The sequence below is a fragment of the Corvus cornix genome, chromosome 2 (assembly GCF_000738735.6).
Source record: "Corvus cornix cornix isolate S_Up_H32 chromosome 2, ASM73873v5, whole genome shotgun sequence".
NCBI classification, from domain to species: domain Eukaryota; kingdom Metazoa; phylum Chordata; class Aves; order Passeriformes; family Corvidae; genus Corvus; species Corvus cornix.
This window is the reverse complement of record NC_046333.1, coordinates 144288503-144315709: the sequence shown is the minus strand read 5'-3', so window position 1 is coordinate 144315709 and position 27207 is coordinate 144288503. Positions and strand designations below refer to the sequence as shown.

At 39.9% G+C, this 27207-nt stretch overlaps 1 long non-coding RNA gene across 2 annotated transcripts in view; it reads left to right on the top strand.

Moving 5' to 3' along the window:
* The first annotated feature begins 1350 nt into the window (after positions 1–1350).
* The window catches only part of LOC120411780, a 52037-nt gene continuing 26180 nt past the window's right edge, over positions 1351–27207 (top strand). The window contains exons 1-3 of one of the 2 annotated variants that reach the window (XR_005604297.1): positions 1351–2264; positions 21228–21429; positions 22412–22540. This is a non-coding gene — a long non-coding RNA (uncharacterized LOC120411780). Of the gene's footprint in view, positions 2265–21227; positions 21430–22408; positions 22541–27207 lie in introns of both variants that reach the window. The other variant, XR_005604298.1, reaches the window with a different exon arrangement.

Below are 27207 nucleotides of genomic sequence, written 5' to 3'. Positions count from 1 at the left end.
GAGCTGCTGTGTAACGACAAATACTCCAATATTCCTTATTGTGTTGAACCTCTTCCCTTCCATGACCTTTTTTTTTTTGGTGCTCCATTGCAATTTATGAAGGATGGGAACTGTAATTACTCTGTGTATATGGTGTCTAGCACTACAGGGCCCTGACCCTAGCTGTATCCTTTGAGCTGAAATCCATGTTTCTTAGAGGATCTATCTAATAAAGTGCCAGGATGTAAAAAGGGCAAATGCCACAAATGTCACTCCTTCCTCGACCTTTGGAAGATCAGACTAAGCCCAGCTCATTAAATGAAAAACAAAAATCATCAAAACCCCCCTCATGAAATTAATAAGAATTCAAAAGACTTTGAAGTATTTTGAAATAGATTGTGTATGTGGAAAATGTGCCAGTTGCTTCTGCATGTCTTGACTAGATATGTCAGACTGGTAAGAAAAGTGCTCACACAAGGAGGAAGAGTTGTAGTGAATGAAAGCCATATGGCTGAATCTGTCAGAAAATATCCTCCAGTGCATCAATGGGAAAGTGGGAGTTAACCTGGCTTAGGCAGAGAACCTGTTCTGATATCATAACAGAATGGCTAATGATATTTAATCACATTCTTTCCCCACGTCAGCACTACTCCCTCAACAACTTCATTGCCTCTGATTAGCAGCAACCCAATTTAATCGGATAGTGATGATGAGCCCCTCTGACACAAATATGTGCAGCTGCAAATAGCAATGAGTTTGTTACTATTCCTTTTCCATAGCACAATAAGAATTTTGTGTATGATTGAGTTTAGGACAGTGTTGTTCTAGGTACTAGAAATGTCGTGTAATAAAAGATAATTCTCTGTCCTGGTGGACAGACCTAGATGAGAAAGCTCAAACAGAAATATTTTTTTCAATGTTAGAGAGGAAAGAGAAGATATGGAGACAGATCTTTGAAACCTCAGTTGTGTCCTTTACACCCAGTTCAGCCAGCTGGCAGGCACTAGAGTCTTCTGCAGGTGCTTTGAGATCCTTTGAAGAGAGTCTGTGGAGAAAGGCTAGTGAAAATCCTCACACTGCAGGTTTCAAAGGGAGGGCACAAGTGGAGGGACTGTTATAGTGTGAGCCACCTGATAGCAATCTTAGAAGATATACTTTGGAATGATAGGTACCAGCAACCAGGTCTTGCAAGAGCATATAATTATTGTGTAATAATTTCCCATTTGTCATACAAGGTTACATGCTTTCATAAGGTGTGGAGTTGCTTTTTACCCAGCAACCACATAGCCTGAGGCACCTGATCCCGAGTGAAATTGCTGCACTGTAGAATACAGTGATCTCTGAATAGACAAATGCTTAATTTTTGTTACCACGCAATGTTCTTTTTTATTGTCTATGTATCTTAGGTCTCATAAGGCTCATGGAGATGCTAATTTGCCCTTTCATTCTGCAAGTGGACTCAAGCAGTTAGGAGAAAAGTTGTGTGTGTCATAGTTGGATATTTTAGCATTCTGCTGACTGTAACACATGGAAGATGGTAGTTCAAAGTTCCACAAGTAGCAGACCAATGAAGTGGCCTTTGATTGAGCCACAATACTTTTTTCTCCATTCCATTTTTTTCCGGAAAAGACAACAGATGTTACAAATCATCAAGATCTGCATGGGTGACTGAACAGCCAACACTTTAAAAAACAACCTGAAATAAATGCCATGTTCCTCTGAATGTGGTGGACTGAAAAAGTGATTTTCTAGGCTACATGCAACCTCAATATATGTTTTGTACAGGCCTCTTGTAAAAAGTAATTTCCATTAAGAACTCTACCCTAGTATCAGATTTGGGTGAAGCTGGACAAAATCATAGAATCATAGAATTGTCATCAAAATGCTTTCAAAAAGTTAGCATAAGCCTTGTTTCCCAGCAAAAAAAACAGGAAAAGCAAAAATCTCTAAATTGTATGTGAAGTTTCTTCAGTTTTCTTGACAAACTTGCACCAAATCAAATGTTTCAGCAAAGGAAGAGGATTAAGGAAGGTGTTTGGGAAGAAGGACTTGGTTGCTCACATGGGCAGCTGATTCAGCCTTAGGACATCAGAGAACTCCTAAACCGCTCCTGGTGCCAAAACCAAACCTGTGATCTTCCTGCTCTATTTCTACTCAATGTAGAATCTTCCACTGCTGTTACTGCTTTACTGAGCTCCCCTGCCTCATCAGGGCAGCTGCCATTTCTCCACTTTGTGACATTTCAATTTTCTCTTCAAGGCCAGGATACTGAAATTCCGCAGGAGGTAAGAATCTCACATTTCTAAATATGGTTCAGGTTGTTGGCTTGGGGTTTTTTATGGAGAAGAGCTTGACAATATAGCTTAAATCAATCCTAAAACTTCAAATATAAGTAGCAAGGTAAAAGGTCCTTAAATGCTCTTGGAGTTGAAGGAGTTATCATTTTTAGCTGGTAATACTGAAACCTCAAAGTTCATAACACCTGATTCACTGGCATTATGGACTTGCTGACTGAGAATCTTGGGACATACAATTTTGGGCAACAAAGTAGAAATCAACAGAAATACATTGGCATGCATCCACTGGTGTACACTAACTGGCTTGCTGTCTCTTTTACTTTACATAGCTTCTGGTTTGCCTAATCAGAACAAATGAAGAACACAGAAATTCTAAAGCCATTATGCTCCTCAGCCTTGAAAGAGTGGAGTAAATATTGGACACTCCATTTTTTCTAGATCCATCTGGGCCAAAATCCTGATGTCATGGAACACTGTGTGAAAACACTTTGACTTCAATGGACTTTGTTCCTAGAGTCTCATCCTCTCTGTTCCTGTCCAATATGGCCCTGCAGGTCACATCTTTGCTAATGCTCTACTCCCACAACTGTGTTTGTCTTGTCTGTTTACACTGTCATTTATTTTCAAAAGGCTACAGCTTTTCTGTGTTTGTAGTAGGCTGTCAGCTGGGCTTTGAACTGGTGCTGCAATAGTTAGCAATGTTATCTTGAAGATCCTTTCCAACATAAAAGGTATATGCAAAAGAGATATTTGCTCCTTTTTTAATATAAAAGGTAAATGCAAAACTCTTATGACACTGAATAACTGTCACTGCAATGTAATTTGGATAAACACCCTAAGGTGAAGCTTTCATCTGAATTAGAGGTGAGTCTGAACTTATTAGGAGCAGAATCACATTTTTGAGAGGTTCATATTTGCATCCATGAGCCTATCTGTGATCTTTAGAGTCTGCACATTTTGGCTGGAGATTTTCCAGGAAAGAGGCATTGCACCTTCCATTGTAAATTTTGCAGGAAAAGTCTTGCTCTTGAGACTTTGGAGGGAAGGTCTGTCCAAATCTCACAAAATTTGTGCTGGATCTTTTTCTGAAGGCAAATGAAAGTGTTGAAAGCTCAGTTGGTTATGTCGGCATGCACTTCCATCATACTTTTGATTAGAATGAGATATAACCTGAGAGTTTGGCCTGTCATAGCCTGTGGTTTCTAGTCTAGCAAGTCACACCTTTGTGCAATGCAGACACATATCCCTAAATGGATAACCACTGTGGTTCAGCAGTGCTGAGTCCCCCTCTGGGCACAAGCTAATGAAGGTGAATCACAGTTTCACACCGACTTGAAATGTGCTAACAAACCTTTCCAGGCAATGGGCTACCTTCTTTGCAATGGCTTCTTCTCGTTCTGTGTATCCAGTGTACCAGAGATGCCAAAGTTCTTTGCATATTTTCATCTGGTGCTGTGCAATCCACTCTGGGAACTCTTTGTCATGCTGACGCTCACCTGACCTTGCAGAAAAGGTGTCTAATACAAAAAAAGGTAGGCTTTTCAATAATAACAACAAATTCCATTTGGTTACAGGATAATCAGCTAAAAGTATTGTTGATACACAAGACCCATATCAAAAATTATTAACTCCACAAAGAGAGAAACACAGTGAGGAAGCATCATGTCACCTTATCACATCATGAAGTAAGAGACTATATTAAGAGTAAAAACAACTGTTACTCCATTTGTTTTCAGTGAATTTGTGTACATTTCTGTGTATTTTCTGGTATGTTTAATTATTCCTGTGCAGCTGTCATGGGAAGGAAGTTGTATTCAGTATACTAGGTGTCTGAGACATATAATAAGGATTAAAAATAAATTAATTCCTCCAACTTCGCCAAGCCAGAGACTAAAAAGGTGCAGTTCATTCTGTAATGAATGTTGTATGCTGTATCAAATTAATCTTTCAGAGCCCCCTATCCCTAAGGAAGTCAAGATCGTCTGTCATGATACACTTTTCTTTCATTATCTTCAAACACAGAGCAACTAAATATATAAAGGCCTAATGTTGACTCATTAAACAAAAGGATGCTTATTTCCACAGTCACTGTTCTGTGCAAATTGAATGAGTTTTAACATAAAAATAATGTAAGTAGCTCAGTCTTCATCAGACAGGAATATTTTGCAGACATACACAAGTTTGGCAACATTAAAAATCTGGGGCAGAGCAAAAAGCAGAAAAAAATGGTACAGATGACAAAATTAAACAACAAAAGAAGGGGGTCTCAACAGTTCTTGTGAGAACAATCTGGAAATATCTGTCTGTAAGAACATCTAGAGCACCAGAAAAATATTTTTTAGTCTGTCTGTTCTGGAAAAGAAAAAAAAAAAAAGACACAATTACTGCTGAAGAGAAATGTGACATTTCGAAGACAAGGGCAGTACACCAATGATGATTGTATTCGGCTTTTTTCTCCTCAAAACTCAGATTTTATAAAGTCAGCCATAATATTGTCATTAAATGGTCCAAGACAGTTATTCTCTCCTCATTAGCTGATGGCACACTGCAAATTGCTTCAACCCATCAGTCACTTTGGCATGCAGAAGTTGTGACTTCCTTGGAGCCAGTTGCAGTAAAGCAGGAGCACAGAGATAATGAAGACAGCTGCTTCTGATCCATGGATCAGATCCTTGGTCTCCAGCCCCCTGCTTAACACTCCATCCTTCAGAGAGCTCAGCTCTCCCTCCTACATCATGCACATCATGGATTGTGGGGTGGTTTGTGTGTTTATGTGTCTTCTCGCTCACTTGCTGCAACACCGCTACACATCCGAGAGTAAAACAAGCTCCTTCCTTGCTCTGCCTGGTCACTAGGTTTACCCGCCTTAATGATATCTTAATACCTATAATTTCCAAGATGAAAAATACAAAAATAGCCACTTATTCTCAGATATAGAAGACTTGTTAAGATGTCTACTGCATTACATGAAATTAACTTGTATCTGGGATGAAATATCCAGGAAAAGGTCCACAGATTTAAACAAAATCCTGTCAAAATGAAGAAGGCTTGAGAAATCATAAGTCCTGACGGAAGTAAAACCTGGCTGTCTGGAAAGCATGAGAGAAAGACATCAGTGTGGGGGTAACTTAGGGAACAGAAAGGGTCTGGGAATTATTCTACATCAAAACTCTAAAACGGAGTAAAAATAAAAAAACCCTATAGATTTAAGGGTGATACTGTTTTCTTATTCTAATAAAGAATCTAGTTCACTATAAGCAAAAAGGGAAAAATTCGGTGTATTTTTAGATTCTTTTATAACCCAAAGACTTGCTCAGGTAAAATTAAAGTCAGTAGTGACAGGCATTTACAGAGCAGCCACATCAGTGGCAGAATATTTTACTACAGCTTTATTATCATGCTTTTAAGAAATAGTATAGAACCATAGAAAGGTTTGTAATGGAGGGGACCTTAAAGACCATCTGGTTCCAACCACCCTGCCATGGCAGCAACTTCTTCCACTGGACCTGGATGTTGAAAGCCCTATCCAAACTGGCCTTGAACTCTTCCAGGGAGGGGGTATCCACAACTTCTCTGGGCAACCTGTCCCAGTGCCTCAACACCTCTGGGTAAAGAATATCTTCCTAATATCTAATATAGATCATCTCTCTTCCACTTTGAAGCCATTACCCCTTGTCTATCACCACATACCCTTGTAAAAAGTAGACACATATAAGCAGAGAATCAGCTTTTGTTTTCACATTGTAAAGCTAAGGAAATTTCTAGAGACCAAATAAAATTCAGATTTTTTTTTGTGAGAGCATCTCAGCATTTTTTATAAAGGTGGCCATTGCCAGGCACAGGGGTATTTTTTTAATTAATTCCCTTTTGTTTAAGGATTGTGCCACTTTACTTTCCAGGAATACTTTAGCAGCTGATTTTTACTGGCAGAGACATTTTTGAAAGTCAGTGTTGCATATGGCCATATCTGAGGAACCCAAATTAAAAATTTGTACATGCGCCAAGGGGTTATTGTATGCATGTTCAATCAGGGAAAAAGCAGAGTCCCATCAGATTTATCTGACCGGCCCAGTTCTTACCATGCAGCTCCACTGTATGTTGGGATTTTCTCAGCAAACTGCTGCAGATCTCCTGGGACTGCATTTTCTGCCAGGTCAGACTCTTTGGAAATTCCTTGGAGTGTGTATTTTCCAAGGCATAATTACAGACTATTAGCTGTGCTTGCTATACACCCATGCACACAGACGTGCGTAACTGCGTTATGCAAATGTTGACCGTAACACGAATCACGTACTCTGCTTCATGCCTATTTGCATTTCCTGGTAACTTCAAAAAGTCTAATGTAGAAATGGGCCTCCAATTGACACCCTTGCTGTGGACATACCTCCTGCCTCCAATCCCATCAGAAATTTGGAGGGAGTTTAGATGTTTTTCCAAATGTTGGAGGTTGGCCCTAGTGCTGACTGGGACTCCTCATTTGCTTTCATTATCTGATGGGTGACAAGTCTGAACGGCTCACCATGTGTAACTAAATTCACCACAGGAGCTCACAAATCCCAGCCTTTTGGAAGTGAAAGCTTCCTTTGGCTGCAGTTCAAGCTTTCCTGTCAGGACATTTCAAACACTCCCATCACAGGAGTTATTGCTCATATGGAAACAGGTATGTTAACACATTCTTGGCAAACTACCAAGCAATGGAGCACAGGGCTCAGTGAAGGTATTGATGGATTTGTGTTCAGGTTTTTTCTTGAAAACCCCTTTTAACAATGGGTGATCAGTAGACACTGAGCACTTTTTATGTCTTGCACATTTCATCTGTTTATACATGGAAGGTTACATTATCGATTGATCACATGCACAGTAGTGGTGATGAACATGGGGAGCAGTATTTGAAAACAAAGAGCTTTTCAATCCAGCATTCAAATGTTTGATGGGATTTGAAGCCTGAATATTGACACTAGACAAATTTAAAACTGAAAATAATGGACATATTTCTAACAGTGGTAGTAATTCAAGAAGAGACAAAGCTTCCTAAGATTGTTGTGGATAGTCCATCATTAGGATCTTTTAATTAAAATAGAAGATATAGAATCATAGAATAATTGGATGGTTTGGGCTGGAAGAGACCTTAAAGATCATCTAGTTCTAACCTCACTGTAGTGGGCAGGGAATCTTCCACTAGACGAGGTTATTCAGAGCCCCATCCAGTCTGGTCTTGAACACTTCCAGGAATGGGGAACCCACAATCTCTCTGGGCAACCTGTTCCAGTCCCTCACCATCCTCACAGTAAAACATTTCTTCCTAATATCTAGTCTAAACCTGCCCTTCTTCAGCTTAAGGACACTGCCCCTTGTCTATCACTGCAAGCCCTTGTGAAAAGTCCCTCTTCAGTTTTGTAAACCTCCTTTGACACAGCTTATTAATTTTTACCTGCTGTATTTGGAGGACTGCTGCAGATACATGGGCTGCTCCAAGAACATTACAAAAAAAGCTGATCTAGCAGTAGCTCTGAATTTCTTCTATTTCAGGGAATACTGCTGGGAACTTTTAAGTGATTTGCAAATAATGGTAAAGCAGATTTAAAACAGTTGTGAACAGCTCTATTTTCACAACTGGACCTCAATCAGAAATTAGTCTAGAGAAATCCTGTGGTGTGTAAAGGATCTGTTCAGGTGATTGCAGATGGACTCTTGTGCCCTTAAAAACTAGAATTTACAAATTTGTCACAGCATGAAGCCTAGAATTTTTTTATTATTTTGTTCCTTTTTTTTTCATGTTTTTGACCATAACTTGTTGGTTCTGGTGAAGAATAAAAACATGTAACTTGTGAATGTAAGGATCTGGAGGTGTTTGTCAGCTTTCACAACTGGGAACCTACTCAAGGTTTATTCACTATATTTAGTTACATATTCTTTGTTTCTACACGAGTGACTGCACAACATGAAAGTGTTCAATTGAAGAAAGTTCTTCACTTCTGGCAGTCCTAAAATTATCTGTAATGATCTTTTGGTGTTTTAAACCTTGTTTTCTCCCTTATGTGGTTAATCCCCTATTTCTGCATTAAAATTTTGGCACCTTTTGGTTGAGATAGTCCTGTTTAAATGAGATGATATGCTATTACTGCATGGATGGAGTAGTAAATGATAATAGAACAGTGTAGTCCATATCAAGGCATGTTAAATGCACTAAAAGATCATCATCAAACACAAACTCAAATAGTAAATGAGACCAGTAGTAAGTGGAGCCACCTCATGTATGTAGCAACACTGAAAGAGGTGCTGTGTAAACAGAGAACAAAGGGGTCTGTCCCCACCCTTAAAAAAATTTATTGTTTCAAAGAAATATGTTAAAAGCAAATGTCGAAACAGCATTTTCCTCATTCATTTAAGTGTTTTGAATGTACCAGAAGTCAGACAGAACCACAGAACTATGCATGAAATACTCGAGGGACCAGTCTGTTTCAGGAACCATCACCGTCTGTCAGGACTATCTACTTCTAGCTAATTGACATAAAAAAATGATGCAGAACAGATGACTGAAATGGTTGTAAAATATCAAAATTACTACCTAAGGTGTTTTCTATGTTTTTATTTCAAAGGATGCCATTTCTGTGTGGGGACTACTGAAGTCCTCTTTGAAGCCTGCCCCAGGCTTGTGACAACAGGGGTGATTTTGTTGTAGCTGAGCATTGAAACATATTTGAGTTTTTAAAGAATATTTTCTTGCTGGTTCAGGAGGAGTGACAGGAGGAAGAAGCACAGGAAGGTCTGGGCTTGCCTCCTCTGTCTCCAGGGAATTTCAGCCAGTAGGTGGGCTGAGTGATGGACTGCAAAGAAAGCCTTGGGATATTTGGATCCTCCTTGGATGGCCCCAGGTGATTAGATCCTGGTGAATCTTGGGGAGTTGCATCCAAGCTTGCAGGAGAGAGGGAGGCAGCTGTTTCATCTGGCAGCCACCTGTAGAAACCACATAACTGCTGCAGGTTTGACATTAACACTGAAATAAGATGATTTTCCCCTTGTCGGAGTTCAGAGTGTTCTTCAGGTTCCTGTGGCAAACGTGTGCTATGCTGACATCAGTGCCAGATAAGAGATGCCATGTATAATTTTAGAAGATAATTCAGAATTCATTGCGAAATGTAGGCATTTATAAAAGCAATGGTCAGGAGAAGGAAGAGACTTGTACCATCAAGCTCTTTCCTCAGAAACAGGAATCTGCCCAAACACCACAACAGGGATGAGTCTGGCAAGCTGCTCTCGCTGCAGGGAGAGCAATCCTGAGGGCTGCAGCACACTGTGATGGGACCTGGGGGTTGCTGCTTCATGGACTGGGCACCAGCTGCTCCAAGTCCTTCCCATCCCTCAGCTGTCTCACACCCTGCAAGGCTTTGCCATCTCCAAAGCCTCAGGACCATGGATGGGACTGCATAGGATGGCTTGTGAATCTGTCCCCCAAAAACATACCTTGCTGTAGAGTTACAGAATTTATTTTAAAATTAAAATTAAATCTGTGGATTAGTTTCAGCTGAGCAAGAAAACAAAGAGATTTAGAGGTGATTGAAACATTTGGATTTTTCAGTTTAAAACAAATGAAAATTAGAAAATTGGAAAAAAATGTAAAACTAAGAACATGAAATAAAATGTAAGTAAAATATTAGTAAAACGAAGTAAAAGGTTTTGTTTCAAGTAGAACAAGATGTCTTAGTCTTACAACACCCCTCCTCCCAGTGATACTTAGTTATTTGATTTTATTAAGCAATTACACAGGCAAATACATTTGGGGTTGATGTGAGACAACTGTGCAAAACATTAAAGTTCAGCCTTTGAATTAAAAAGAATTAAAAAGTCCACAGTCTGCACAATTCTGGGTGCAACTAACTGTTCTGTAACACAGTTATCTGGAAGGACATAGGGCCAGACAAGAATCCTGCCCCTAAATTATTGTACGCATTTTTGGTAACCACCCAGCTCTTAACAAAATGACCGAGTTTCCTCTGTGCTGCGTCAAATCCTGTTGTATAATGTTACTTACCCTGATATGTATCAGTCGCAATTACTGCCTGCTTTCAGGTAGATGTTACTATGTCACTTGGAACAAAAACAAAGAAAACAAAATCCTCTTCCTCTTCGAGTGAAGATTGCATCTTCTCAGCATGGGAAATGAGTCTATCATATGCTTCAGGACATTCATCTTTTTTATTTAGGGCGGTATCCTAGGTATGGTTTGCCACATTCAGAGAGGCAGTTTTAAATCTATGAACTCTTTCTATGCTTGCTACTGATATTAAAGAGACCAGACCAATGTCTGTTGCTGAAAACAATTGCTTTTCAGATGAAAATACTACAATGATGCTACTAATGGATGCTAAAAGTGAGAAGTTGACCTGCTAGTTACTCAACTGAGACTAATATTACCAGCCAATGGAAAAAACACCTGTATTGTTGTGTGTTTTCTTTTTCACATTTTATGCAGCTTGGAGGAATACAGCAGTTGTGTATTTTACTCTCTTGAAATGCAACATGTGGTTGGGTTCATAAAAAACGGGATTTTTTTGTCAGAGATGAGACATCTCTGGGTCAGGTAACCCAACACTGTGGCAGTCCCTGCATATCTCACAAAGCTTTCCTTGCCAGCTCCCAAGCACTGTGCTCCTTCTCGTCTGTCCTTCCACTTGTATATCCAATTATTTATGTCTTCAATGGCCCTCTTTAGAAGGATCTGTACTATGATTTTTCACTGATAAGCTGCGTGACTCTGCCTGTAGACTCTGAGCCATGGGATCCCTTTAGATCCCCAGAGTCATCTGGGAAGCTGTGATGGACCAAATCATCTGCTCTGTAAATCAGATTTTGGCCCTGCAGGCCAGCGAAAACCCTCCTGAAAATCAGGATGTGTATTTACCTGTCAAAGTGTAGGTACACGGATTTTTGAAACAACTGCCTTCTGTTCCTTACTGAGACTCCACTCCTGGACTTTAAGTATGTGTTAATATTTTCCTTCTTATATGCAAGGTAAAAATAAGTACTTTTTTGTTGTTACCCCTAAGAAATTTTTTACCTCAAATCTTCATAGAGGCTTAGGGAAAAGACTCCTTTCTCTGCCAAAAAAGTCTTGGATCAGTATCTATGAAAGAGTTAAGGTCACTTTCCCTATGTTGTTCATTAGCTTTGTATCTGTCACAGCCATAAATTGTGAAAACCACTGCTTAAAATACTTCCATGATTCCTCTGTGTTGCCCACAAGCTCTGTTGCATATGTAATAACACACCACTCAGTACAGAAGAGTAATTCAGACTGTGGTTTTAAGATGTCCATCCTTACTGGCAGCACTGCATGTGGGGCAGCCGCTGCAATTGTGTTCTTCCAAGGCAATATCTGTTCATCTTGAATTTCCACCCTTTTCCTTTTAAAAGGACACATTACAGTGATCCATTTTTTCATGAGCTCTTTTTACTGCATGACTGTTTCATAGGCACAGAAGATTGCTGCAATCCAGCACGTGAAATTTATTTTGAAGAGCCATCTGTAAATTGAGAACTATTAGAACACAGCTGAACTGGAGCCTGTTTAAGAACAGAGTCTCTGCCTATTCAGAGACAACCTATTAATTGTTTGTACAGTGTCTTGCACACTGAAAAAGTCCTGCTGGAAACACCTCTAGCACTAAAATCCTGCCTACTACAATATGCTGGCATGGATCCCCTGTTATTAAACTCTTTTCCTTTCTAAGAGAGGGGGTGGTTGCATCCAGGCTGCCTGTTGGAAGTAGGCAGTGGGCTGTTCTAAATCTAGGAATGTTTTACTTGTCACAGGCCAGAAATGTGCCACAAGCTGTTCAATAATCAAATGGTAGAGATGATGGACTTCTGGTGTCCAGCAACACTCCGTGGGACTGTTTATTTTACTGGCATAGACACAGGCTCTTCATCTGTTACCACTAGGAGTTAATATAAATGCTAAATGCTAACAGACAAACCACTGGCACCCTTACTTGCCTTGCAATATATTTTACTCCATGAACCTTTAACTAGGTTTGCCAATCAGCAAGATTAACTAACTCACAACCCAGATTATTCATGGGTTTTATTGACAGACTACCCAGTAGAAAGTAGGGTCAGAACATAATAAGCCCAAATCAGGTTTTTCTTCTCCCAATAGCACACTTCATAGAATCCTAGGATGGTTTGGGTTGGGAGGAACCATAACGATCATCTACTTCCTACCCCACTGCCATGGGCAGGGACATCTTCACTAGACCAGGTCGTTCAAAACCCCATCCAGCCTCACCTTGAACACTTCCAAGGATTCCACAATTCACCCACATGGCTGCAAAGTCACACTATTTCTTGTTTGCTTGCTTCATGTTGCCATTCTGGATGGGCCATCTGCGCCATGTGGACAGGAGATGTGCAAGCCATCAGCTTGCTTTGGAGGCTGGTGATCAGACCATGCCTTGGAGAGGTGGGAGAAGAAGGCCTGAAGCCCCCCAAGTTGAAGCGGGTCTTGGACCCTCCATTCCTAGGAGTGTACTTTAACCATCAGACTACCATATGAAAAGTGGATGGAGTCTCTTCTTCAGGACATTTTGTTATTGTTTTGGGGTTTGTTTTTTTGTTTTGTTTTTTTTAATTGGGTTTTTTTCTTCACTACTCTCAGAAGAGGCATCAATGCTCTAGAACTTTTGCTGCTTTTTTTTTGGCCTGGATTAAGGCGTCCTCCTCCCCTCACTGGAACCATTTCCTACCCAGGATCTCAAGAAAACTCTTGGCTTAGCTCCATTCAGGAGCCCTGAATTGCCCTCAGGAGGTGTCTGATCTCGTTCTTGCTTGTGTTGGGAAGTCTGGGTGTCTGAGCTATTTTACTAGAGCCAATGTCTACTTCTTAGACATCAGGGCAGATAAGTCAGGCAGCTGAAGACGGATGGTGTAACTCAGAACCCACTTCAGACTTTACTTTCCACCTATACAGGTTTTTGTTATGCCTGTATTAGAGCACCAGTGGTTTAAAGTGACAGACTTTGCCCTGAAGGATTTACTCTGTCCTGGATTTAGATGGATATGAGTGAACATGGCTGTGGGCAAACCCTGATCCCACCTCTAAATCATGCTGGTTTCCATGACTTCACACAGGCCATCAGTAAACATGCCCTCAGACTTGCAGCCCCCAAACTAACTGACCTGTCAGGCAGTCACTGGGGCCTGCAAATTAAATGTAAAGACAGTCCTAAAAATAAGGATCATAAATGTTTCAGGTTAATTTATTCTGTAAAGCTAGATTAATAAAAAGCGGCTCCTCTGTTAAAACATCATCTGCTATAGAGCAGCCCACAAAGAATTACAGCAGGCGATTTTTATCTCTTTCCCACTCCTTCTCATTCCACCAAAAAGAAGGATTCATGTAGGAAAGTGCTGACACATCCTTAATCAAAGCTGTGTGAATTGCTCACATCAGTGTAATTTTATTATTCTGTTGCTGAGATACTTTAATAATAATAATAATAATGGTGATGATGATGCAAAATCTTATTAAGTCATTGAAGGATAATGCTTTGTTTTTCTACATTTATTTTTTAATTTATTGAGGAAGCCTGTTAACACTACAAGAACAGACAGTATATATATTCTATAAATGGGCAGGGAAATTCATAACAAAATGTATTCCCGTGGTTGGTACATTAAACACCCTGTGATTCCAAAAAGGATCCAAATGCTATGAGCACCTTGGAAAACATCAAACAGAGAGAAGGAAGGGAGTGTGTTACAGGAACATCACTGACTGTTGGGATATGGTGATAGATCAAAATCTATCCTGCCCTGTGGAGCCAGGTTTGGGAGGGTTCTTTTGCATGCTGTTCTCTGGCAGGGCTCAAATTTGGCAATTATTTGTTTAAATAAACAAATACAGAAAAATACCACCATTCAGGAATGGGACATCATGTAACTTTGGCTTCAAATGCATCGCCCAAAGCAGTTTTGGAGCAGTTGACTCCTAAGGCCTCTTCTTCCCTGTTTTTGTTGTGATAAAACAGCAGTGCTCCTGCTCATGGCCTGTGCAAGATTATGATGTTTAATCTGTTTGTTCACGTAAATTGACTTTTTCCTGCATATAAAAGAGCTGTCTGCAACTATTTTTATCTCATTGACAGCCAGCCTCATAATTACTTTCTAAAACTGCTACCCAAAGGTGGCCTCTTTTACCATGTCACAATTCAGATATTAAAAAAATCCCATTTAAGTCCCAAATGCAATAATCACAATGTGATATTGCAGAGGTTGACCCTTGTTCTCTAGATATTCTCTTGACATGAGCTAGTGGGGGATTAGTGAACATTAATGAACAAACTTCAAAACCATGTCTGTCAGGTTTAAGTGACTGTTGCCTTATTGGGAATTTCATCTTTAAAGTGCTTTGTGATCCCATACACAGGGAGTCATGGGGAGAAACTCTGTAGAAATAAATCACCTCTGATGAGGAAGCAATTTGAATTGGGTCAGAGGAAGAAGCAAAGATGGCTGGACAGCAAATGCTACGAGGAGGACAAGCATAGAGAGAGAAATAATCTTAATGGCATAACCAAGTATTTTTCAACTGAAATGGAAACTCTTTGGAAAGACAGAAGATGATTAGAGAAGTTTGGATAATACTTAACTTTCTATCTGCAAGCAAAGGCTCAAAGAAAATGAAGTAAATGAAAACAGACTAGGGTATCCTTGCTACATTTAAACGCTTTCAGATAATTCAAGTGGAGGACTATAGGTATGAAATTGCACTATAAAAATTTTAAGTGTATAGAATTCAAATGCCAAAATTGGAACTCAGAGAAAAAAGAGTTTTTAGCATTTGACTGACAAAGGAAAATTTAATTGTAGAACAGATTGTGACTTTAATCTAATGCTGAAGAACTGTCTGGGAGGAAGCTTCAGTGGAACTCTTTGTGAGAAACCAAGATACACAGAAGTCATAATAAAACTTTGACAGAGACTAATGAAAGACTCAGAATTAACCCAACAAGGCTGTTTTGAATTTGCCAACCAAATGAAATCTGAGTCCACTATGACTTTTATAGTGAGCAGATGGTGATTTGGTAGCCTGAACCTGATGGAGAATGCAATATATCTCTAAAAAGTTCAGAGGCAGGAAAATGTGTGAATTGGGCTCAGGGCAGACTATCCCCAGGCATTCCTCATAGACTTCACTGCAGCAGAGCACTCCAGGGGTGTCTACCTAAGGCAGTCCATTCATTAACTAAATTTACACTTGGCACCGGTACATGAGCAGTGGCGTTGCTGAAAAGACTGGCATTAAAACAGGGGGTGTTGTGGTGAAAAGTAAGTGTTTATCTTCGTTGCAGTATATATTTGCATATCATGTGTAGGAAAAATAATAAGCTCCAAATTGCAACACTTTTAACCATGGTGTGAAAACAAGTACTGGGTTAGAAGTATGTCAAGCACTTAGTTTTCCAAAGAAGGTGTGTTGTTGAAAGAAGCAGGGACTAAAATCCTTTAGGACATGCCTAAAGACATATTTCAGGGGATGGAGAAGCTCCCTAGATGGTACAGGTGTCAGGGAATTTACCATAAACCTGGTTTCTTTTAAAGCTAAAAGAGGACACATAGATAGATAGATAGATGATTGATAGATAGATGATAGATCAATCTGTTAAACAGTAGAAAGAGTAAAAGAACATAAATGGTAGAAATGAAAGCTAAAATCCTCTCCTTGTGTACAGACACGTAAGACAGGAACATTTGCTATTGCCCACAAAGAAATGTGTTTATTTGTATGATAACAATTTTTTACACAGTAACAAGGTATTTTGCTGAGTGGATATTCTAGCAGACAGAGTTGGAAGAAAAGAGCATGTATTTATGCTTTTGGAAGACAATTTGTTTTGAGAACACTGTTTACATACTGAAATATTTCACCAGTAACCAAGACATAATAATAACCAAGACAGGGTAAACATTTATTGAGATGACATTTTGATTAGGGGCAGAGGAGTGAGAGTTCACAGACAAAGGGTCTAGGCAAGGAAGAAATTCTGGAGCTGAGTAAGCTAACAAAAAAAAAGAGTACTACACAGTAGGAATAACACTTCCTTGGGAGAAATTGAGGGGTAGGTTACAGGGTTACAGCCAACCAGACTACTGCCAACAGGGCTGTCCCAGTGAAGAAGGGGTGGAAAGGCTGTACAGAGCTTTACACCTATCTAAAGATGCACCTACTCTCCTCAAACCATCAGTCTGATGTGGCACTGGCCACAGGAGAAATTTCCACATGTAGAATTTTGGCCTACCTGTAACAGATAAATAAAAACATTCAAACCAAAAGATCCTCTTTAGGTCAGCAGCACCATGCATAATAGGTGTGTAACAGAACAAGAACTGGCTCTGCACCAGATAATCTCCCTCCTCCTACCCCCATGCTGGGTAGGTGTCTTGCCTCTGACCCCCTTCTCCCACTCAATTTGTTCTTGTTCCTCTTAGCCTCTTCTCCTGCGCTGCTCCACATCTAATTTTGTGCCAGATATCTCTGGGTGCAAATCCTCCAGGATTTATTTTTGAGGTACAATATCTCTGAGGTATATGGTTAACTGCATAAGAGATTAAACTGCACTGGGGATTAAAAAGGATACAGCCCTGAGTTACTTTATTGCCATAAATTACATTATTGCCATAATGACCCTGAAAGTCAAGAATTTGGGGGACCTCCAAACAAGAATTTCACGCCCTTGTCAGATCAGTATAGTCAAAACTGGAGGCCACTGGCTGACAAAAAAAGTAATGAGCTTTCAAAGCTTCCATAAATTTGAGACTGACTTTGAAATTATTAATCCTGGAGACAGAAAAGGATTAGAACACTTCCTTTTCTCCACCTGAAGATTTCTTTTTCCTTTTCTATTGTTTTTCTTTTTTTTTTCCCTTTTTCCCCCTTTTTTTGTCTTTCTAGTCTTTCCTTGTTTCTTAATTTATTCCTTTGTTTCCTTTGTTTTCTTTGCCTTCTTTCCAAAGCCTAGGCTGAATTTTGAATACTAACCCAAGGGGTTTTTTTTTTATTTTCTGAATACTGTCTCCAGAATATTTGCTGACTAGTCTCTAGAACATTTTGCTGACTATGGTTGGAGTTAGGCACTATGTGTGTCAACATTATTTTAAAAGGACCTTGTCTGCTTTCAGGAGAAGTGTAGGCTGGAATTGCTGTATCTATAGTTTGGGCTGAGGGCCTATAGTAAATATGTAGGTGATTAGCATACAGTGGCCAGGATAAATATGCTCAGGCATCTGAGAAATGTGTTGGAATCATATTATGCCATCTAAACACACCATAAGAGATCCTGGCAAAATGACTCCTTATCCATTCTGTCTCGTGGTTACACTGTGCAGGTCACAGTTGTCCAGAACTCAGTGCCTTTTCTGACTATTTGAGCATCCTATTTTTATCTGTTTCCTCCTGGAAGAAGTTCCTTTTTACTTTCTCATGGTTCTCCTCAAAATTTACTGTCAAAATTTTGCCTATTGTTTCTACTGTCTTTTCACAAATCCTGTTACATGGAACAAAGTATATTTTTAGGCAGAAAAAAAAGAGGCAATAATATCTGCAGAGAATATCTTGAAATTAGACAAATGTCCTTTTGCCCCAGGGTCTTCTCAATGCACTGCACTTTGCTTGTCACTATGTCGTTGTCTCTACACCAGCCTAAATCTCTGGGACTCCTACTTGCCATTGCCCTGGGTTTCCCCATCTTTTTACTTGCAGTATTTATATAACCCCATTATTATATATAATTATATCTTATTAATGATCAGTCTGCTAAGTGTTAACATTTACCATCACAGGAGGAAGGAGCTCTTAAAAATCTACCTTTCATCTAGCTAAAATTAACCTGACATATATGTATTACATCTCAGAAAAAGCTGACTCCATTAAAGTTGTCTTACGCAACTCCATCATGCAATCTGCATGACACTTCATGACTGTACAAATATTACCTTGAGCTGACAATGTTAGGGAGACATTTTGTTCCAGGACAAATCCGGGTTACACTGGGAATAGGGAAAGATGTATCCACTCTCTTCAATTTGCCATGATATCATAACTTTACAGGCTCTGTTGACTGAACACTCCTCTTACTTGCACAATCAAAATCCTGTGAGTTCATTGTGATTTATTATGCATCTTTTACTTTCCCTCCCGTTTCTTCTCCACTTAAACAGGCAGTGCCTGTCAAGGGCCTGATACAAATGGCCCTTGAATGATGTGGAAAATTTGGGGCCTCAGGCATGAGGGGGAAACAAACAGCCCAAGAGGAATGATGTCAAGGAGGAGGTGGTGGAGAGGAACCACGGACACAAAGCTTGGTGGGAACAGAAGGAAAGGGTCTTCATAGCCTCCTTATGCTGCACAGACAGGCTGTAGGGTTGGTACAGTCAGCAGGCAAAGGCTATGCCAAAATCACACAGGATCACAGAACCATAGAATCACAGAATCACAAAATTAACTAGGCTGGAAAAGACCTTTGAGCCTGGCTCTAGGTTGGAGCCCTCTGGTCCTCTCAGGACTCTCTTTTCTTTCTTCATTACACACCTCTGATCTTTTCAAGTTTCCCTCTTCCACCATTTATTGATCCTGTGGCCAAATTCCTTGATAGTAGTTAACATTTTTCTCTGGGGCTTTGCTAGACTACCTGTCTTACCATGAAGGCCTCCCTAGTGGGCTGCTGCAGAGTTTGAAAGGGCTCTTTGTGAAAAAGCTCTGTTCAGTGAGGGGCTGGATTTGTGTGTAATAAGGAAAGCCGTGGTGTGAACAGGATGAAGAGCCTGGAAAAATGGAGAGTCAGTACTCAGGGCAAACCCGTGCTCTATGCCTCTAGGCAAAACAGAATCACTTGGGTAACAGGGACCATTTTGAACCTCAGTTTGCAAGGAAGATGTCTTAGCATGGTCTTCCTCTTTGTCCTGCTTAGTGTAGGATCTCCTACCTAGAATTTGGTCTTGGGTGAGAATTTGGTGGATGATTTGCTGCTGGTCAGTTTATAAAATAGATGAAGATATAGAGGCTGTGGGACAATACAGCTCAAGTGAAGGCAAATGGTAGAAAAGAAAATAGTCCACGATCTAGCAGATGAATTTGTGCTCTGTAGCCTTGTGCAACATTTTTCACACTGTAAATTTGTCAGTCAACAAAGTATTCTCATGAATTCAGCATTTCACTATTGACTCCGCCAGGCAGGATCAAATTCCACTAATGCATTAACACGTGAATACAACAGATTGTTGATTATCACTGATACAGCTTCAGATGGGAGTGCTTTACTCTGAATGCTAAGGATGAGGGTCTAAGTATATGGCTCAAAGTAAACACTCTCTTAGGAGACTGACTGCTGTGAGAAGTACTAGCTGGAGAAAGAGCAAGTTTCAAGAAATTAAGAGTTCTACTTTGCACAGTAGCTTTGGGGGACAGAAAGATTTTTAAGCCCACTTGTTCTGAAATCCTTTTGTCTCTGACACTTTGTTCTTAGTACTAAATAAACAATAATTTGCATAAATAGGTTTCTGATCACTGCCTACACCACTGATCACAACTTCCTTCAGGGAGAAACTGTGGGCGCTGGAACTGAGTCACATCTCAGGGCTCAGCACACCTGGTAACCAGGCTCTTGTGGCCTGTGACTGGGGCCAGATTTTGAGCAACAGGAGCATCAAGGACTCAAAGACAGATGGTTGAAGGAGTACAGAATAGGGAGGGATGTGGGGAGAGGGAAAGCTGTCCCCCAGACTGTGTCATGTCCAGAAAGGTCTTTGGCTGTGGTTCACTGGTTTTGCTGATTTTACTGTGAGCTGGGGGAAAATGATCAGTGCAGTCATTCATGAGGCCGCTCATGTAAATGTTTAAAATGTTGGCATTAAGTATTGTAGTTACTAATTAATAATATGCATTTATATAGCACCATAAATGTTCATGGCACTTTACAGATAACAGTATTTCTAACTGTTGGGATTGTTATGTTTAAGAATTTGGAAGGTAGCCAAACAATATAAGTAGATAAGGTCTACTGTTTATATCTGTAATTTGGTTCCTTTTGATTCGCCTTCTAGATGGAAAACACTAAGGGCAGTACTTGCTTACTTCCTATTCTTAGGACCTTTGAGGGGCCAGTAAATGCATATAGATACAGATATAGATATAGATATAGATATACCATAGAGACATTGTTTTTAAAGGAATCATGGATGATTTTGTTAGCCTGATTCTGAGTATCATTACAATCCTTGTGCACAATGGGAAAAGTGCTCATCTCTAGTAATGATGTGAATGAAAAGTAAAAATATCTGTCTCTTGTGGTGCTATGGGCAAATATGCTCATTTATGTAACAGATCTATCCAGAGGAAAACAAGTTTTGGTGAGAGGAAAGCTAAGTCTTTAAACACCACTAGCTAGAACAATAGTCCATACTGAATAAAACACTGTTAGCCAGGAGGCGTAACTTTCTGCTACTGTCTATGGCCCCTGGAGCAAAGGAACGCATTTTTGGCAAGAACAGTAGCTAGCTCTGGCTTAATGACCCTAGACTACCTGGGGCATAGGAGTGAAGCAGGCTTAATTAGGGAGCAGGTCTAGGGAAGTTGGGAGATATGGCCCTGCACATAGATGCTGCTTTTCTGCGTTCTTGGAGACTCGTTACAAGAGAAATACATGTCCTTTGCCAAGCCCAAAGGGGAGAAGGCTTAGCACAGGGGTGGAGACTTGGTCTCCCAACAGGTGGCAAAGATTCAGGAGCACATGGCATCTGTGCAAGTCCCATATCAGACACACACACTCAAATCACAGGGAGAGAGGTGAGCTGGTTACTCCTGTCCACCCTCTTGTATTTCACGGGCAGAGGACCTGCTGAATACAACATATACATACAGAACACCCTGAATTGTCCTCTTCATCCCTCGTACAGAAAAACTGCCAAGAGTGTGCTGACTTGGTTAGCTCCTGGAGAAGACTTCCATGGTGGGCAGGACTTGTCCCTAAAGCAAAAGGAAACTGGGAGAGCTTGGGTCTCCAATTGCTGCTATAAAGAAGAGAACTTTGATCCTTCTCCTTGGCTGGACTTCAGAACAGCATTGCACAATCACTTCTGATGGTTCATGAACTCTGTGGTGAGGTGTCTCTCTCTTGTTCCCACCTATTTTAACTTTTATGTTAATCTCTTTTTCTGTTTTCTCTAGGCTGCTCCTCTTTTCTCACTGCTTCTCCTTAGAGTGTTTATTTTAGAGAGCTTTTACTGAGAGCAGAATGAAGAGTGCTCCTTGGTGCTTATGATTTTCAGGGCAGATGGCCCTATATACATGGAAAACTGGCCAGGAAACATAATGAGCTCCAAAGCTAACTAAATGCTAGTAGAGAAAATCAGTAAGGGTGTTTCTCCAAGCTCGGCCAGAATTAGAGGCCACTGAATCATAGGAAAGCACTTTTCTCCTTTGAAAGGCCACGTTCACCCTGGTCAGCAGGTTGGATAGACCTTGGCAGACAACGAGATGGGACCTAGTCTTGCTGAATTTGGAACTGGGTTCTCATCTGAAATATGAGCAACAGCATAGCCAAACAATCATTTTTTCATATTTCTTTAAAACTTAAATCTCTGCCTTGTAGCAGTCTAAAATGTTTGACTGGTTTTTCTTCCTTTCTGGTTTTATGCTGACCATGAACCTCATGAGAAAACTTGCTCCTGTGCATTCCAGTGGTTTAAGTAAGCAACTATTTTTTTAAAGTCTTTTGAGGTCAGAGTAAGAATTCCAAGTCTTTTGAGGTTCTACCTCTAAAAGGCAATTTTTAAAGAGAAGAAAATTCATATTTGAATTTTGTCTTCAGATTCTGCTTCAGTAAGTCTCCAAGTTCAAGGCTGAGGCCCACATTAAGGGTTTTAAATACCTTTCTTGGCTAAAAAGGAATTATGCAAAGATATTTTATTACCTTCCAGATCTGGGCTCTATATGTGTTCACACTGATGACTGTTTACTTTACTAGATACAAATAAAGTGGTTTCTGTTTACTGTGTTCCTCTTCTTGTATTCCTGCTGCTCTTGACATACCTCTAGAGGAACATGCTGGATTTCACTCTTGTTCTCGTCTCATCAGCAGGATCAGCAATTGAGTTTGTACAGTTGCTCTGCAGAGCACACCTTCTCATCCTGACTGTGGTACCCCTGTGCTGTGGCACCTGTTGCACAGTGCATTTCTGCCTGCTTGAAGGATGTACACTACCCCCAGGTAAAGGGACCTATGAGAAAACCATAAGATCCAAGGAATCATGTGGATGGACATTTAACCTCAGGGGTTAATGCAGTTATCTGGTACAGGTCTCTCTTTAGTTCTTTCATTTATACTGCATTAAGGGTGTAATGAAATTTGAAATAGCACCTCTGTACGTTTGACAGGCACAATGAGCCATGGATCACTCCTGAAAACCTAATATGCCTGGGAAAATAAATGGTGTAAACTGTAAACAAAATACGCTTCAATGATGCATTGATAAGAAAAAACTGGTATTGCAGCCTTCTGGGAAATAGGTATCATTCCCAGTAGTGATATTTTGCATATTTTAGTCAGGACTGGGAACCACAGAAGATACAGAGCTTTCCTGTCAGGACTTGATTGTAGAATTTGTACATAGTGAAGCATGCCAAACCCTACCCTTATTAACTGTTTGACTATTCCTACAGGCCCGTACATATAATCTATGCGGTTGCAAAACAGGAACAATTGCAGGACAAAGAACATACTGTTAAATTAAAGAGTTTCATAGTTATTGCCTGCAGTATGTAGGGAAAAAAAAAAGTAGCAGGAGATTGTGAAGGCATGTATATAAAGCTGAAAGAAAAGAGAATGCCGAGTTCAAGGAACTTGCCGAGTTCCTGTTCCTGACACTGAGAAAGTAAATGAACAGCTGCTTTAACCTACTTCCTAACTGAACTATATTGTGTTTACCTTATTAGTTGGCAGTATGCTTTGATTTAGAACAAAATATCCATTGAAGAAATGTTTGACATAGTTTGACGTTGTACCTGTTTTCTTACCCCAAGACCCAGTGTTCGAATGCTCTTTCACTCCTGCCTGATGGCTAAAGGCATTCATGGATCCCGTTTTGTGCGTGCTGGTGCATAGGCACCTCTAGCTGTGTAGAAAACAGTAAGCTAATTCTGTTTCCTGGGTGATTGCTATTTAGGCAAAAATACTGTCTGATCAAATGCTCCATTGCCTCCATGTCTGTGATTGCACCCAGTTTCCAGTAATTTTCATCACATTTGTAGTAGTTTTTTTCCATATTACTTTCTACCATTTTTGTAGTGCTTTGTCTGCCTGCCTGGTTTTGGCATTAAGCAAGCAGATGATTCAGCAAGTAGGAACGAGCTTACCTCCTACTTCTGTGCTGGGAGATATTTCTGCTCTGCCCCAGCCCTATGGCAGAGTCAAAATTCCTGTTTCTCTCAGTTCTCGGCTCCTTCTAAATTGGTATTGCAGTGGAATTTGGGCTTTAACCACCTCTGCTGGCTCTGGTGGCTCCGGTGGCTCCAAGGGATTGTGATCCACGCTGCAGCTCTTAGAAAAATGGACATCCAAAAGGCTGGCATTGGACCACCAAAAGCAGAATTCTAACATCAATAAGGATAATACTAGTAAACGTGAGTTTCATGAATGACCCATAAAATCTACGTTTGATGTCAAGTTCAAACTACATTTCTTAAAAATTTGGGCTACACATCTAAGAGGAGAAAGTCATGTTCTCATTCCATTTAATACACATTATTACTCCTACTTTGCACGTAGTTTATGATCTTTATCTTAAAAAAACCCTACTCCTGATGTCACCAAGTAGGATTAAATCTGACCAGGTTCTGCCACTGTAACTTTGCCCTCATATCTTCAAGTAAAACAGTGCAACTTGCACCACCAGTTTCTTATGAAGCATCTTCAAAAGACTTTGATCATCACTGATCTATTCTACATTTAGTTGCATCAGTGACATAAAGATGAAAGTCTTCTGGTCTCATTTCTGTTCTTTCAAGCTGTCTGAACTCTCACTAGCAGTACACAGCAATTACAGTTTGGCCTGCATTTAGTGGCACTTTTGCTTGGCTGCTGATAGGCATGAATTTCATCTGCTGTGGAGGTTTACACTAGTGGAAGAACTGGCCTGATACACTGGCAAATGCTTCAGTGGTCAGCAGGAAGCACAGTCCAAACTACAAACTTTATTATCCATTGACTCTGTTGGATAGTGGTCAGAAAGGCTCTTTTTTGTTCTTTTTTCCAGTGTGGATATTTTCTCTGAAATGATCCTGTAATCCTGAAATAGGTACTTGATATTCTGCCAAAACATTGAACTTCAGGGAAGTTTGAGAAATTATGTATTTGGCTAACACTTGTACATGGGTGTTAGGTTCCTAGTAGGTTCCAGCTGACTTACAAAGAATCTCAAGAATGGGAAACCTCGTCTTCTGTGTGGCAACAGGAAATTTCATTTAAGGACAGGTTGTATGACTGTAGCATTTGTAGAAAGGAGAGAGAATAATTAATAATATAGAAATGGAAATTGCAGTTTTGTGTCACATGACTGGATTGAGGGAAGAAATTAGAGTAGTTTGAGATCTCAAAGACCCATCTTTCCATTTCTTGAATTCTTATAATGCCTAGAGAAAATGAAAATATGAAAGAAACCTCCATATCACTGGACAGGCCAAAGCCCCATTTTAGATATTCAGAATTAGTAGCAAAAGGGAAGTCAATAAAAATATTTCACTTCCAGAGAAATTAAGCAGCACGGACCTATGATTGTTGTATTTTGGTAAACATCTAAATATACTGCCAAATGAGAACTGGTTTTAATATAGAAAAGATGACCAAAAAAAAAAAGGGAACTTTAAAGATTCAGGATTTCCCAAGAAATTAGACAGAAATTGAACAACTGTTGACATCTCGAAAAGGGATTTAATGGGTTGAGCAACCTGATCTAGCTTTGATATCAGTGCTGCTTTGAACAAGGGACTAATGGACCTCTAGAAGTCTCTCCTAACCTCAATTTTTCTATGAATTTATCAACTGACCCTGTGAGAAGAGGGTACTAATACAAAACATCAGGGATTCCTCTTGACACACATTGCCTAATTTTTCATTAGTGACCTTTACATAAACAGGAAGAACACGTAAATTAAATTAGCTGTTGACACAAAGCTGAGAGGCATCATCAATACAGCAGAGGATCAGAATAAGGAAGGCAAGGAAGAATTTTGAGGAGTGAGCTAATAGAAATGGATGTATGTAACTACATGAGCTTCAAGGTCATGTGCTTAGTGAATAATCACAACAATTTCCATTATACACTGTGTTTGCATCTATTGAAAAGGACAGAGAACAAAATAGCGTGCGCTAGTCAATCATGGGCTAATTAGGTGTAACTGCTGTGATGTGGCTGTAAAATGAGCAAATGCCACAGAGCAGATAAGGCATTTTGAGTAGTGATAAAAAGGAACTGATACCATTGTTCTTAATTTAAAAAACCACAAACGCACAAAAACCCTACCCCAAAACAAAAGCAACAGCAAAACACAAAACAAACCAGGGATGAGAACAACAAAAAGTTCAAAAAGAAACTTCAAGAAGAGGCAATTTTTGTCATGAGAAAAAATGGCCATCGGCTGCCAACAGGTAGAAATTCAGATTGACAAAGAACATACCTAATTTTGAGACTTCAGGATAGTCTGTTACTATGAGCAGCAAGAGCTGTGGATGAGAGCACAACCTGTGCCAATGTCAGCTCCCAGCTCATCCTTTGTGGAGCAGTGCTACTCCTTCTGCTCCCTCACATCCCTATTGCTGTTATATGTTCCTTAAACAGCTTGTGATATTCTAAAACCTTACAGGCAATACTGATGTCAATGAGTCAAGCCTGCTAATGGTCCCTGAAAGATGACTTAGTAATTCTCTGCCATTCATTTACAATTATCAGAGTAAATTCAAAAGGGTTGTATGAGTTCATTGTCAGGAGAGAGCTCAAAGCCAAAGTTAGTCCACTCCTCCAGCCACTAGACTTCCCTCAAGAAGGGGTATGCCTGCCCATGGTTAATGGAAGTATATCAGACTTTGCCTGCAGCAGTTTGCTATCTGAAATAATTACATGTCATCAAAGTGGAAGCTCTGCTTTCCCCAGATTCTTATTTTGCTGTAGTACACCTGATGGTGCCTCTATGAATTATATATGCTGTGGCACATCAAGGCCACATCCTGAAATAAGAGGATGTAGGGAGACTGGTAAAATACAAAGAAGCTATGGAAAAGTGAAATAATTTATTTGAAGTTAATTAATAGGTTCATCTATTTATTGGAATCAACCATTAACAGCAAAACAGCAGGTTGCAGTAATTTAACATCTATTAACTGCCAAAGAATATGAGTTCGTCCTAACTGCAGTTTATTTATGAAATTTGAACACATTCAAGCACCGATATACGGTGTGGTCAGATCTGCAACCATGGTAAAGAGCTATTGGCCAAAAATGTCTCTGACCCAAAGCTTCAGAGATCAATCCAAGCAATCCAGGCACAGTGAAAAATTGGCCACAATTCTGAGTTTCCAGGCTCACAGTCCATGAGAAGATTTTGGAGTCAACAATGTTTATTGTAGCTTAAAAAAATCACAGAGAACCAAGCCTTATGGATTAGTCCACAGCACCAAACTTACAGGCTTGGTCCATTTCCTCATGCATGGAATTTTATTTCAATTTAATTTAAAATAAATGCAGATCAGAATGTATGTTCTGTATCAGAATGTGAGTCAGCAATATCCCTATCCCCAAACCTGCTATTCCTGAATATGTGATTTCAAAATTTGGATTTTAATTTTTGTCAAGGCTGGCTTATTCAGTCCCTGTTTTCACATTT